The sequence below is a fragment of the Lissotriton helveticus genome, chromosome 9 (assembly GCF_964261635.1).
Source record: "Lissotriton helveticus chromosome 9, aLisHel1.1, whole genome shotgun sequence".
In the NCBI taxonomy this organism is placed as follows: domain Eukaryota; kingdom Metazoa; phylum Chordata; class Amphibia; order Caudata; family Salamandridae; genus Lissotriton; species Lissotriton helveticus.
The window spans coordinates 905,379,810-905,393,752 of record NC_136070.1 but is presented as its reverse complement, the minus strand read 5'-3'; the positions used below and the strand labels follow the sequence as shown (position 1 = coordinate 905,393,752).

Sequence of the window (13,943 nt, the reverse complement as noted above, 5' to 3'; positions counted from 1 at the left end):
TAGTATTTTAAAAACACAAGCACATCTGCAACTATTGAAGGCTTCCTTACATAAACTTCTCTGCTTTTTTACTCCCCTGTGTGTTACTCTACACAGCTATCTGCTTAACAGTCACGATTAAGAGCATCAAAGACCACTCAAAAGGCGACAGATTTGTGCCTGTTTTTTCATATTAAAAAATAAATACAGAGAAATAGGTTGTTTTCTGTCTTTATTTATCCAAAACATACTCAAACATGGAAATCGGAGAGCCCTACTTATAAGGTATGTGCACGCAGAAGGCCCTGCACATTTAGATGTATATTTATTTACAGCCCTATGTACATGCTCTAGGCCTGGCTCCCTTAGATATCAGTTTCATGGGCTATGTAGATTCATGATGCCCTATACAGCTAAATATTTTACTTGCAGGGGTCTGTACAAGCAGTGTGCTGTGCTCATTTATGCTTTTGATTTACAGATGTATGCCCGAGCATCAGGGCCTGCATATTAAAATGTTTTATTTACAGAGGTTTGCACATGCCTCAGGCCTTGCACATTTACAAAGGTGCTTCATGACCTAAGTACATTCAATAAACCTTCACATGTAGATATTGCATTGATGAGGCATGTACATGCAGTCGGCCTGCACAGTTAGATGTTTGATTCAGAAGGCAAGGATATTTCGTATACAGAGGTATGCACATGCCATAGGCCTTGCTCATGTAGATCGTTGATTCATGAGGCATGTGCATTTAATTTAGAATGTATTTCACATTTACATATTTGATTTAAAGAGGTACGTGGTAAGGAGTAGAGATATGGGATAGGTCACAACTACTTGACAGTTGGAGGATGTTGGAATGGTTAGTTGTGGAAAGTTTAGAAAGATGCCTCCTCAACAGGGACACTTAGAGATTTGTTCTAAAGTGCTCGAGGTCAAAGGTCAGGCACAGCTTGCTTCATTTGAAGTTTCAGGTTCAGGGACAAAGTCATTGAAGGATTACCAGAGTGCTTGTTGATGGATTAATGTTGGAGTTTCCAGAAGAACCAAGTCCACGCGAAATCCTAATGGGTCAATAGTCCAGTGCTTAATTTGTAAAAAAAATATAGTGCCGGGGCTCTCGACAGGAGGACACTAGAGCTTGCACCATCCGTTGCCCCTGGCAGCACTGCCAATGACAGCACAACACACTAGTAATCATCACACTCTTAAAAGTGTGACCATTCGTACTATTAAAGGCCCGCTAAGCTATAAGAATGGCTTTGGAGGCAAATCCTAATAATTGGAAACTGAAATGGAAATAATAAACAGAAGTTGTTGTGCTCCTACCTAAATTGGCAGACACCACTACCATGTGGCAGACAGTCATAAGCCCCGGTGCTGGCAATTAAGTGCTGGTGCTGAGCCCCGGAAAGCACAGCCACAAATTAAGCACTACTTCATTATTCCGTCTCCTCACACTGGGTCATTTCCTTTCTGAAAGGCCGGGACCCAAGCCTTGCTACTCTCTGCGCCCCACCTAGGGTCAGTATCTTTTTCACGCGGCTCTTCATGTCCACGCTACTCTTCGATACATGGCTGTTGTATGCAACGCTGTGACACAGGGTACAGGTGGAAAACACCAGAGACTATCTGCATAACCAAGAGGGCATAGGGGGGTCACCTGCCTGTCAGCCATGAAAACACCGGGCTCCCACTTCCTTAACTGGTGGTAATAGTATAAATACGACTATTATTATTATTATTATTATTATTATTATTACGATGATTATTATTATTATTATGATGATTATTATTATTATTAATATTATTATTATTATTATTATTATTACTATACTACTACTATTAATATTATCGATAATAACAAACCATTGCATATAGTTATTATTATCATTATTATTATTATTAGTATTAACAATAATAAAAATAATATTAACAAAACAAATACAGCAATAATAATAATAATAATAATAATAATAATAATAAAAACAATAATAATAATTATAACGTTAATAATAATAATATACTTGGCTGCAGCATACTACTTCTCCTAATACTGCTTCTGCCACAACTAATAATAATAACAACAATAATAATATTTATCCATAACAGCAGCCATAATAAAATACTACCACTACTGCTGCTACCAATAATAATAATAATAATAACATCAATAATAATAATACCACCCCTAACAACAAAAATACTAAACACAGAGCAAAATAATTTACTCAGAGTATACAAGTTCTATGGTCAGAAGATGGAAATATTTGAAAATCAGAACCGGCAACATTAAAAAGAAAAAAGGTGTAGCTGCAGCCAGCAACAACGTGAACCCTGGGACAGATGTGGAGGGATTGAAAAGCTTGGGGAGTGCAGAGAGCTTCACTTCTTCATGAGGAAGGGCACATGAAAGATAGGAATAATTATTTGAAGAGAGATATGAAAGACGCCAAGACAAAAAAACACAAGCCATGAAAAAGCAGAAACACGGTCTGTGCCTGGAGGAGAGAGTGTATCACAAGAACAGAGTGCTGCAGAAAAAATTAAAATAATATTATTCGAGATAAGTAGTTCCAGTACTAATATAGTTCTAATATTTTAAGCATACCTGGATAAGAATTTGAGATACTTCAGTGCTTTGACAAAATATAGTTTTTTTAAAATTTCAAAATACTTTATTGATTTCCATAAAAAAAGATACAAAGAGTAATGCTGTTTCAGGGTTAGCACGTAATATATGTAAAGCAAAAATATAAGGACTGTATTTTCTCTTCTTGAAAAGTTAACTTGAGTGCAGGTGAGGAAAGAGGGGTCAGGGAGTACAGACCTTTCAAAGCCTGTTAACCATTATTTTTAGGTTTTAAAACTAAGATTACTTGACTGCGGGTTCCTGGAAAGTTGTCTATTTTTCAGCTGTATTTGTTATAGGGGATTCATATTGGGTAACCGTGTTATATGGTCCTATAGCGACCACAAGGAGTTATAATGAAAAAATGATAGACCACAGGTCCGATCAAAATCCCTATTAAGTGTTCACCCCATTTTTTAGTATAAACGTCTCTCTTCCTTACTAGAAGGAAATAACCAGCACCTAAGATGCTAAAGGATTTTATTAATATATATATTAGTGAAATAACTGTGAGAGCGCTTAAGTTAAGGACTAATCAGGGAAATAACTACAAAGTATTTTATTCAAAATAGTTTTATTACCTTGTATTATTTGTAAAATATTGTGACGGTTTCTATTAACTTATAACAATAAATAAACTGAAACTGAACTGACCTCTCTCAGTATAATACATTTACGCAACTGATTAAAAGAGTGTAGCATGGACATTACCAGTGCCCTAAAAAAACATGGACATCTGACACCTATACACTTAATATACCACTTGAAGCACACAAAATGTTTCACATATTTTGGCTGGTTTAGCTCTTTAAGGGTAAAAGGAAAGGGGATTTGGTGATGAAAGGTGAAATAATATCACTTTATTATTCTGCCCCACACCCCTTTCCAACACCCCTGTTCAGCTCTCGCCAGCTGCGACCCTTTGACTGGTCTGAACTATTTGTCTATATATGTCTGCACTTGTTATCCCATTTTTACAACTTTTTTCCAACATTTTCTGGCCTCCAGCATTAATCACATTTGAATTTCTCCTTCCTTTCCCTTCTCTTAGTCATTTTTTTCTTCACTTTTCCACAGAAAACACATTCAAACGTTTTGACAATTCTAGCATTCAGCAGTTTTTGCAGATGTTTTCTCGCAACATAAACTCAAAAGTACGCAGGCACCGCGGCTCGGTTACACTGAGCGTGATCTGAAGTTTGCTGTAAAACAGAAACCAAAATATCCAAGACAGAGAAACTTTTGGGCAGGGTTTTTACTTTGCCACGGCAATTCTAGGCTGTCACCAAAGGACAAAATAAGGGCTATCAGATTGGAGATAGAACCTCCTAATGTGCTCTTTTAAAGGGGGGAGCGGGTGTTAATTAAATGGAGGGTTTAGTGGGGAGGCAATCTGTGACTTTGCAATGTGTGCCCACAATGCTAGAACTATCTCTGTGGTTTGGCTGCCTTAAGTCAATAACCAGCCTGATGCAATTATTTCACCCTGTCTGTTCAGTGGTATATAATCTAGAATTTACACCCACAATATCTGTTTACACCCACAATATCTTACTGTCTGTCTGTTTCTCTCTATCTATTTTGACTTAATGCGTATTGTAACTCTAGAGTTGCTGTGGTTGTAAGCATGCTGGTTGTAGTTTGCCCTGAGATGGACCAGCTGGTTGCAGCGCGTGAGGTTTAAGGGAGTAAAATGAGAAAACCCAGATGAGAATTTGCGATACTCCAGAACACAGTGGTTGGACACATAAACACAGGGTGCTGGGCAGGGTGCGAGAATAGATGCAGCTGCACATGCAACTATGCAATCCCTGCACATTTTTTCTCTGGGGTGTTTGACTTTTGCAATGCAACATCCTTTGATTAAACTTTACACCACATGCAATCGCATATTTGAAGAGAGGTTGTGCAGTGAGTTTTGCAAAGTTGACCTGTCCAAAGCCCTATTAAAATTATTATTTGATGGTTTGAACTTAAATTCATACAGCTATTTTTCTTTACAATTTGTTATGACATGTACACTTGTATAGCACCCTCCCACCATTTGTCTGTGGCTAGCACTTATCAATATTAAATATATAAAGCACTTATATTTCCAGGAATATGGTATTATTTTTCATTTGTTCTTTCACTTTAATCAGTGTTATATAACAGCAAAATATCTTCTACCTTAGTAAACAGTAAATCCACAAATATGTAGGGTTATAAAGTATAATGATAGAGGAAGCTAATAATCAATTGATCATTTCACTGATTCATTGAAATATGCGCAGAAGGATATACTGCACAAGATAACACAGGGTATTAGCAGAAAGTAAAAAAGCAAAAATGCCCTTTTCCAATTCAGTAAACACTGCACATTTCTTGTTGAAGAAAGTAATCAATGCTAGAGGAATTGTTCACTTTGTGGTACAAAACGGCACCCCTTTTAAATGATAGCTGTCGTTTTAGAGACTTCTGCAATCATATAACGAATTTGTTTTTAAAAAGTCTGCAACATCTATAGGACTGTAGTTAAGATTATCACAAAATACAGTTGTTAAAAAATCCACCATCTTCAATTTCTCAAATAAATTGACAGCTTCTTAAGCTTTTGGGGTGAATCTTAGAGCACAAGACGCTAGTTTATGCATGTGACAAAACAACAGAAATTCAGCATATGGGATTTGCTCTGAAAGTGAGAGGACGAGATATCATATGGGAACAATCTTGTAAATTTACAGTGAGCTCAGCATATCTCCTAAATACCAAGTCATCTCTTCAAAAGTATTGTACATTAATTTATTCTCACTTGCATGTCATACATGCCAAAAATTCTCGTGTCAGACTGGATGAGACCTAACTCTTGCCTAATGAGAGAAAAGCAAGAGTCCACATCTCAAAAGAGAACTATTTATTTAAAATACCTAGACTCATAATCAAAAAGTGAACGAAAATACCTGAGGAAAAGCTGCGTTAAAAAGTCTCAGCAGCCTGCCATACTTATCACATGCGTTCACTGGGCAGCTCTAATTCAAGGTATATTTATGAGTATTATACAAGTTTTTTAAATCTGTGCCAATAGACAGCATACAATGACAAGCATTTCACTGCTATGTAAGGATAGAGATTAGCTCAAGAAAAGATAGCGCCTCAAGTAAGGCGAGCAACCAACCCCTCTTAATCTGTGAGACTAATCCGATATTGCATCACCTACAACTGCACAGGTATCGCACATTTGTATTATAACATCAATAACATCTCACCTATTGGTATTTTGTCTAACATAGACAAACACACACACTATATATATATATATATATATATATATATATATATATATATATATATATATATATATATATCGAAGCTCCAGTACACCAATGAACACGGGTCACTCTCGGCAGTGGGTGCTGTACCGCGGTGGTGTCCCGCGTATTAAATAAACGCTCCAATTTTCCTCTCGTTCCTCAAGGAAAAAACAGCAACGCGTTTGTTTTAAATAAACCTGTTGCTGAGTGCTAAGTAACCCGTGAGTGCTGTCTTTTCCTTGAGGAACGAGAGGAAAATTGGAGCGTTTATATATATATATATATATATATATATATATATATATATATATATTATTCACCAACTTTCTTTTTTCGCACACTAGAGATTGCGAGTAATATTTTTTATTGCAAATGTGCAATTGTCATCACCAAACCATCACCAACGTGTTTCAACCCCAACGGGTCTTGCCCACGTACCGTATGTACCGTATGTAAATCATGATACTCCTCCCCATCTGTAATAATGGTAACAAATAGCATATTACCCCCTGGTCCCTTATGTCCTCGTCCCATTCATTACTATGTGGAGATAACCATCTCCCGACAGAAAAAAAGATCAGAAGAATGCTGGGATACTAACCCCGCCCCTCCCACCGGGAGTACATAAGGGGTACCTACCCAGCATTCTACTGTTCTATTTTCTGTCTGTCGGCAGTTTTGATTGAAGATGCTGGTGCTGCTCCTGCTGGGCTTGAGTGGCTTCTGTTCCTGGTCTGCCATGGCAATTTTTCATGTGTATTTGTTTTAGTGAAAGGCATTTAACCAAAACCAAGATTGTAAAAAATGTAAATTGATACTTGTATAGCGCACTACTCACCCGCAAGGGTCTCAAGGCGCTTGTACGAATACCACTGTGGAACCCATCCTGGCTTTCCCTGTGAGGTGTCCACTCCTGGGCACCCCCAAGGTGGAGGCCAGACATCCTTAGCGTTGTGGGGGCCGTTGTGGAGATTAAGCAAGCTATTGCCCAGAGTTGCAGAGTGGGACTCCATGATTGGAATAGGCACCGAGGCGAGAATTATCAGGTCCGTGGAATTTTTGAGCCCAAGACCCGCCGAGGCGGGGAATTGAACCCTGGTCCCGGGCTAGACCTCTGCATCAGGGTCTGCCGCTCTAACCATTGAGCCACACTTCTTCAAGGGGTTACATTTGTGCAGCATGGTAAAATCACACTGAAAATCACATTGATCAGATACCTGAGTATTCACATTGAGTATCACACAGATCAGGCAAGCAGTAGATAGATAGATAGATAGATAGATAGATAGATAGATAGATAGATAGATAGATAGATAGATAGATAGATAGATAGATAGATAGATAGATAGATAGATAGATAGATAGATAGATAGATAGATAGATAGATAGATAGATAGATAGATGTTAAGGTTAATACTTAACACAGTTTTAAACTGAATGTGTTGATCCAAGATACAGCTTCACAGATTTAATTTGGGGATTTTGCAGCTAACTTAATACATTATTTTACATTCTGACCTGTCAATTAACTAAATGTTTTACTTTTTCTTGACTGACAGCCAGTGTAATCCAATAAATCGCATGTAGTGCTATGCTTTAAAAGTGTGGACATGCCCGCCTTCAATGATTTTAGCATCCATACAACATATCATGGTGGTACAAATTCAAATAGTGATTTGCAGTATCTTAAATTACATTTTATTCGGTAATTATATAAGTCTAAGTTCACATCCAGGTACTCAAAGAAGGGTGAATGTGACTGCAATGTTTTCATTGCGTTCTAAATTGTACCAGAGGTCCCGGAAGTATAAAATGGAAATGGAATTCACTGGAAGGGTTTACCTGATTACGTCAGGCACAAGCAGTGCTGCTCAGTCATTGTACCACACCGTATACGGTGATGCTATTTGGAATGACTCCGTCGGTATCAGGCCTATGTACTGCATGCAATGATTGCTCTCAATGATTGTTCAGAGCCTAAAGTTTGCAATGCATTTATATATGCAACACAGATAATGAGTATGTTTTGTTGAATCCTAACTATTGAATGTCCGCTCTTTAGGACTTTCAGCCATAATGTTAACTTTACTATATATAAGGGCATATGTATCAAGCCCTTTTCCCGTTCGCAAACGGCCGATTCTCAAAATCGGCCCGTTTGCGAACGGGAAAATGCCTTTTGGGATGTATCATCCCAAAAGGGCATCTCAAATTAGAGAATCGCAAAATTTGCAATTCTCTATTTTGCGATTGCATTTAAATTATTGCAAATTGCGATTCCTTAAATGCAATGTAGGAAGCACAGGAAAATTGCGATTTGGCCTTAAGGAATCGCAAATGACCACCAACTTCAAGTTGGTGGTAATTTGCAATTTCTTTGAAAAATGCACTTTTGTGCATTTTTTAAAGTGCCATGTGGCGCACATACATGCCTTTAGGGCATGTGTGTGTACATATTTCAGGGGTGCAACAGGGTGTCCTTTTGGCGCCATTACAATCTTGAAATTGCATTCTCAAAGTGCGATTCTCTAATTGGTAATCGCAAATTGAGAATGTCTTCCCATTCATTCCTATGGGCCTTCTAGCCCATGGGAATGAATGGGAAGGTATTCCTCATTTGCGAATCTCAATTTGCGATTCACAAATAAGGAATATGTAGGATTCACAAAATATTTAGCGAATCCTACATACATTGCATTTTGCGATTCTCTAATTGTGATTCTCTAAGAATCGCAAGATTGAGAATTGCAGAAGTCTTTTTTGATACATATGCCCCTATGTCTTCAAAACGTTTATTTCTTTTTAAATATTGGAAAAAAACAAATAATGAAAGCAGCAGACTTGCAACATATACTGTCCTTTCCCAAGAAGACAGTTGAGCAAAATTCATCCCAAATATTACTTCGACATTTTTTTCTACCCAAGTTCACATTAAAACACACATAGCACACTATTTGCAAAGGCACTGGGGTTCAAACCTGTGTTTCTTCATTGCAAGCAGTTATGAATCCATTACATCACTGTTAATGCCTACATTTCAGCTTGGAGTTATGCTTTAAATAGCACACCGTTTCAAAGCTTTTTTATTGTCTTTGTAATGTCTCAAGACATAAGCCAGTGTTGATAGAAAAAAGTCATTTTCATATGTTTTCACAGCATTTTTTCATTTGATGCTGTAAATAATCAATATTAATGCATTATAAATTGTTTCATAATGTGTAGGAGAGAGAAAGGTATCAAAGCCCCCTTCCCACAATGGGTTCTATAACCAGCGCCTGGGGGAGATAAGCAGCTTATAAGAAATGGGTTGTAAAACAGCTATAAATATTTTTTTTCTCTTAGTCTTTCTCTAAAGTGACTGTAAGTTTGTAGATATGGTTCTCATATGGTTTTATGTTGAACTGTTTAAAACATTGGTTGCAGCTAATCTAAATTGTCTTTAAATAAAATCTTTCAACTTGCACTGACACATGTGTTGATGATTAGGTTAAAAACCAAATTACCTATTTGTTTTTACAACTGAGAAAAATTAAACATATATTGGCACCCGAAGGGGTGCTCATAAACTGATTTACTAGAAGCACTTGAGTGTGCATTGTATTTACATTGATTTGCACTTTCCCTCAGGTGGGTCTAGAAGGTGTTGAAATGAGTTGCCATGTGAATCATTGTTTCCAGCCCCGATTTAATGTTGTTGGTTTCAGATGACATTTTGTGTAATTGCAGAACAATTTAAGTGTGTTTTGTGCTCCCGCCACCCGGTCGCCAACTGTGAGGTGCCAAAGTTGTTTCCATCAACCTTTCCTTCTGTAATGTATGCATTCTCTTAGTAAAAATTGCTATAAAATTCACACCCAGTATCAAAGTGAAAAAAATCAACATTTGGCACAGTACCTTGTATATGAACAGCATTTCAAAGTGGAGTCATTCTGATTGAAACCGGCACAATAAATGGAATTTAAATGACTGTTGTGCTTATAGTTTTTGAACATCTTTGTTTAGAAAACTGTTAGCCCTTTCACGTTTTTAAGGCTAGTGATCTTTGGATATTCATGGACAAATTACACATGGCAGACATCACAAAATATTATCTTGGTGTGATGACTCAAGTTAGCCAAACACAGAAATATCATGATTGCCTTTTTGGAGCTCTGATTAATTTCATCACCTCACAAGGTCACCTGAGGTACTTAGATGCTTGTAAGTGAACCATTTTTCCTGTAAATTGAACAATTGACATCAGAGGTCACCAGGTGCCGATTCAAGTTTAATTCACCACAAATTGAGGATGATTTTGAGTTTATATGGCGCTTTTTTCCTCTCTTAAGTCGGTTAATTGACTTTAGGAGTCTCCTGAAGTGTCAATGCCAGGGTAATTCGGCTCGCAATTAAAGTTGATTCAGTTGTAATGCAACCATTCATTTTCACTCACTTAATTTTAGTGAATGTGTGAATTATGAAAAAGGGTGCAGGGGAGTTTCGTCATGATGGCAGAGAATTAAAGGGAGAATGTTTCTATCAGCACACTTTCACATCATTCTAACTACACTTAAACTCACATAACATCAAATAAAGTTATAGCAGATTCTTTTGTGCTATGAAAACACTGTAGGCTTTGTAATACTGTTATGTAATTTTCATTTTATATAAATCTAAGTGTTTCTCAAGCTGGCCTTTCAAACTACAAATAATGTGACATAATGGTTAATAACCAATCCCATAACTGGAAGATGTGGGCTGAAATCTTGCTGTTTCCACGCTAAACCTTGCTTAAAAATGAAATATTGTTGTGTTTTTAATGCATACATTTGTGCTTAATTCTACATTTTTATTTGGGTGAGGACTACCAAGCTGAAGTTTGAGGAATGAACATATGGGGCGAAGGCTGACAACCTCCGAATTTTTTTATTTCTGCCAATGTCACATGGTAAAAATGTAATGGTGATCAAAAACTGTAACTAAGCCAAGTAGCTTAAAAGAAATAATATTTGGCAAACTTACATTTTAATGTGCAACACAACCTAAACTAACTAAATGTGTTAGGCATTTTCTATGTGCTACCTTTGACTGTTGATCAACACATGGGAGATGATTTTGTCTGTGAGCACATGGACACTCAATTATGGGCATATTGTACTTTTCATTTTTAAATCACAATGTTTTTCCTTTTTTCATTTGCAATGTTATTACTACCGTAACCTATTTTTTGCAATATATTGACAAACCTGTCAGTGGTTTGGAATGTCTTTCATTGTCATTGATGAGTGAGATCATGGAGGATAGCTCAAAGCAGGCAACATTCGGAGAGATAGAGACAAACCATTGACTTATGTCAGCTTATTACAGGACACTTTGGTGCTTACATGATGTATGGAATGTTGATTCTTGTGGATAACATAACTTATGAGAGTAACTAGGCCGCTTTCTAAATAACTGGAACTTAAGGGTATAAACCTACTTTTTGTTATGTAAATATCAATTTCTTGCAAATGCAAGGCTACATACAATGGTGTACAGCGCTAAGAAGCTTAGATGTGCTTCCAATGTTGAACCAGTTGAGCAGCCGCATAGATCAGGGGATGTACTGTGTTGCTCTAGCTGGCGTGTACAGCTTTTAGAACTAACAGAGTGTAGACTTTCCAAATCACACAGATTCACGGAAGCTGCATTAGACCAGAGAGAAATTCTGCATGATTCTCATGGGTTCTGCCAGATGGAAGTGACTTAGGCAATTTCCACTGTGGCCTGCTGCTTCTTAGGAGATTTACTGTGCTTCTGATACCTACTCCACGTTGTTTCAGGGCTCCGGTGACGGGGAGATGTACCATATGATGCCCACTGAGGACCTAGTCTTCTGGGACATTGTTGATAACCCTTCACTCTTGCTTGGGCACCAGGGTGATGCATTCCATTGATCATTGCTTGAAAGTCACACCACTTGAAACTCACAGGGGACCTTCCCCTCTGTGCATCAGGTGCTAGTGGTACATGCTTGTCACAGCCATCAAGTAAGCTGATTCATTGCCTAAGGGATAGGGAAGATGCAGTCCATTGTTGTCTTTGCAATTTAGTACTCTGGTGGCAATGTGACCCGCAAGTCCTGCCATGTAATTTCTTTTGAGACCCTTCTCTTTAAATGATTTGAGGCGAGGGAAATGCCACAATTGTTTTTGACTGCAATGCTCAATTTTTATGCACCTTTCACAATAATCCTCTTGTATGTTGGTCAGTGGTAAAAGAATGTGGTGACTGCCATCTGTAAAAACATCTTTTTAGTTTAAGATTGAAGGCAATAAAGCGGGAGGTTACTACCTCGTAATGGTAAAGAAAGGCGTATATGGGAACTAAATGTTGTGAATCCCTACCTTCGCATATAATGTTTGGCCTGAATAGAGGCGCCTTCACAGACCAGGTCTTTTTGTATTTATACTGAGTATTAGGACCCATGCCAGGATATGAGTGACTAGTTGTTCCATCACAGTTACCTGCCTTTATGCCTCGAAGGCTTAAGAAGTGTGGTGTCCTTTTCCCCACTATGCACAGCCCCAATGATTAAACCACTGAACTTTATAAAGGAGGCTTCCATTTCTAAAACATTTAGAGTGCATATAATGAGATTATCAACATTATTTGGAAAGATAATCTTATTGATTTTCCTAATGTTTACATAGTGCTAATATGAATATGTGTCTTGATATGACATGTGCCTTATAGACTTCACCACATTCCTGGAAGGAAAGAAAGGTTATAGTTTAGTTTGATCGTGGATTGCATAGATTAGTGGCTAATAATATGAGCAGACGTGGTTTGACCACAACAGATGTTAATTTGAGCTAGAAATCCATGGAAGCACTCTTTCAAACTAAAATGAAGCAATCACGTGTGATATAATAAATGAACTGGGGGTATGTTGTTTTCATCAGCTCATTGAGCATTTCAATTGGACGTGCTGCATATAACATAAATGGAGAAAAATTTGACCGCATGGTGATGACATACACCACGATTTCAGGAGAACAGGTCATGATGATGGTAGGTGCGACTATGGACATTACAATACTTACATTACAACCTATTTACATCAGACTAGGGTTAGTGGTGTCCTCAGGGTTGTGTCTGATGAGCAGGATTGGTTGAGTAGCCATTGAGGATCCTGACAAAGAAAAGGTGGTTCTTGAGGGTCGATTTGGTGCTAAAGAGTGAGGTAGAGGCCATCAGGCCAAGAAAGAGAGCATTCCAGGTCGACCGGTGCTTAGAGGGAAAGAGAACCGAGCTTGGAAGAAGAGTAAGGGGTTCATAGCCATGAGGCAGTGTTCTGTATGGGTTTGGAATGGGTGGATTTTGGCACAGAGGGAGATGATTTTAGATTGTTGCAAAAGATGACCAGGACTTTGGTGGCAACAACTAGGATGGTTCGAAGAGTAGAACGTAAGAAGAAGACCGATCTCTTAGATCCTGAGTATTTGAATTTGTTGAGGTGTAGATGTTGTATAGTTGTGTGTAGCTGCTGCAGTTGGCCCCACTGTTAGTGGATGAGAACAATGGAGGTTGTTACTAAATTGATTGATAATAGAGAGAATGTTACTTTGAGGTATGTATGAAGGAAAGTGTGTGATTTATTTTGCTATTGTTTACCAAAAGGTGGCTTCAATTGGTCCTGCATTGTGGCAAAGCAGTTGGTTACCTGCTGTGGTGCAAAGGGAAGGAAAGTGAGGTAGATTTGAGCGTCATTGCCAATAGGTGACAGGAAAAGACAAGGTAGCAGATAATATTGCATTGAGTTGGATTATAGAGTTGAAACATGATATGCAGGGCCGGCCTAAGGCATGTGCAAGCTGTGCACCTGCACAGGGCCGCCAAACCCCAGGGGCCGCCACGCCAATATATATCCTTAGATACATATTTGCGTGGCGGCCCCTGGCAGGGATTTGGCGGCCTCGGGCCCCCTACCTACACTCCCTGCTCAGGGCCTCCGTGAGCCTAGAGCCGGCCCTGTGATATGGCCCAGTATATGGCCCTAGGGGATGCTCTCTGGTAT

At 38.3% G+C, this 13,943-nt stretch overlaps 1 protein-coding gene across 4 annotated transcripts in view; it reads left to right on the top strand.

Moving 5' to 3' along the window:
- The window catches only part of LOC144781980 (homeobox protein meis3), a 123,020-nt gene that overhangs the window by 8,765 nt on the left and 100,312 nt on the right, over positions 1–13,943 (top strand). The gene's annotated exons all lie outside the window — the stretch shown is intronic.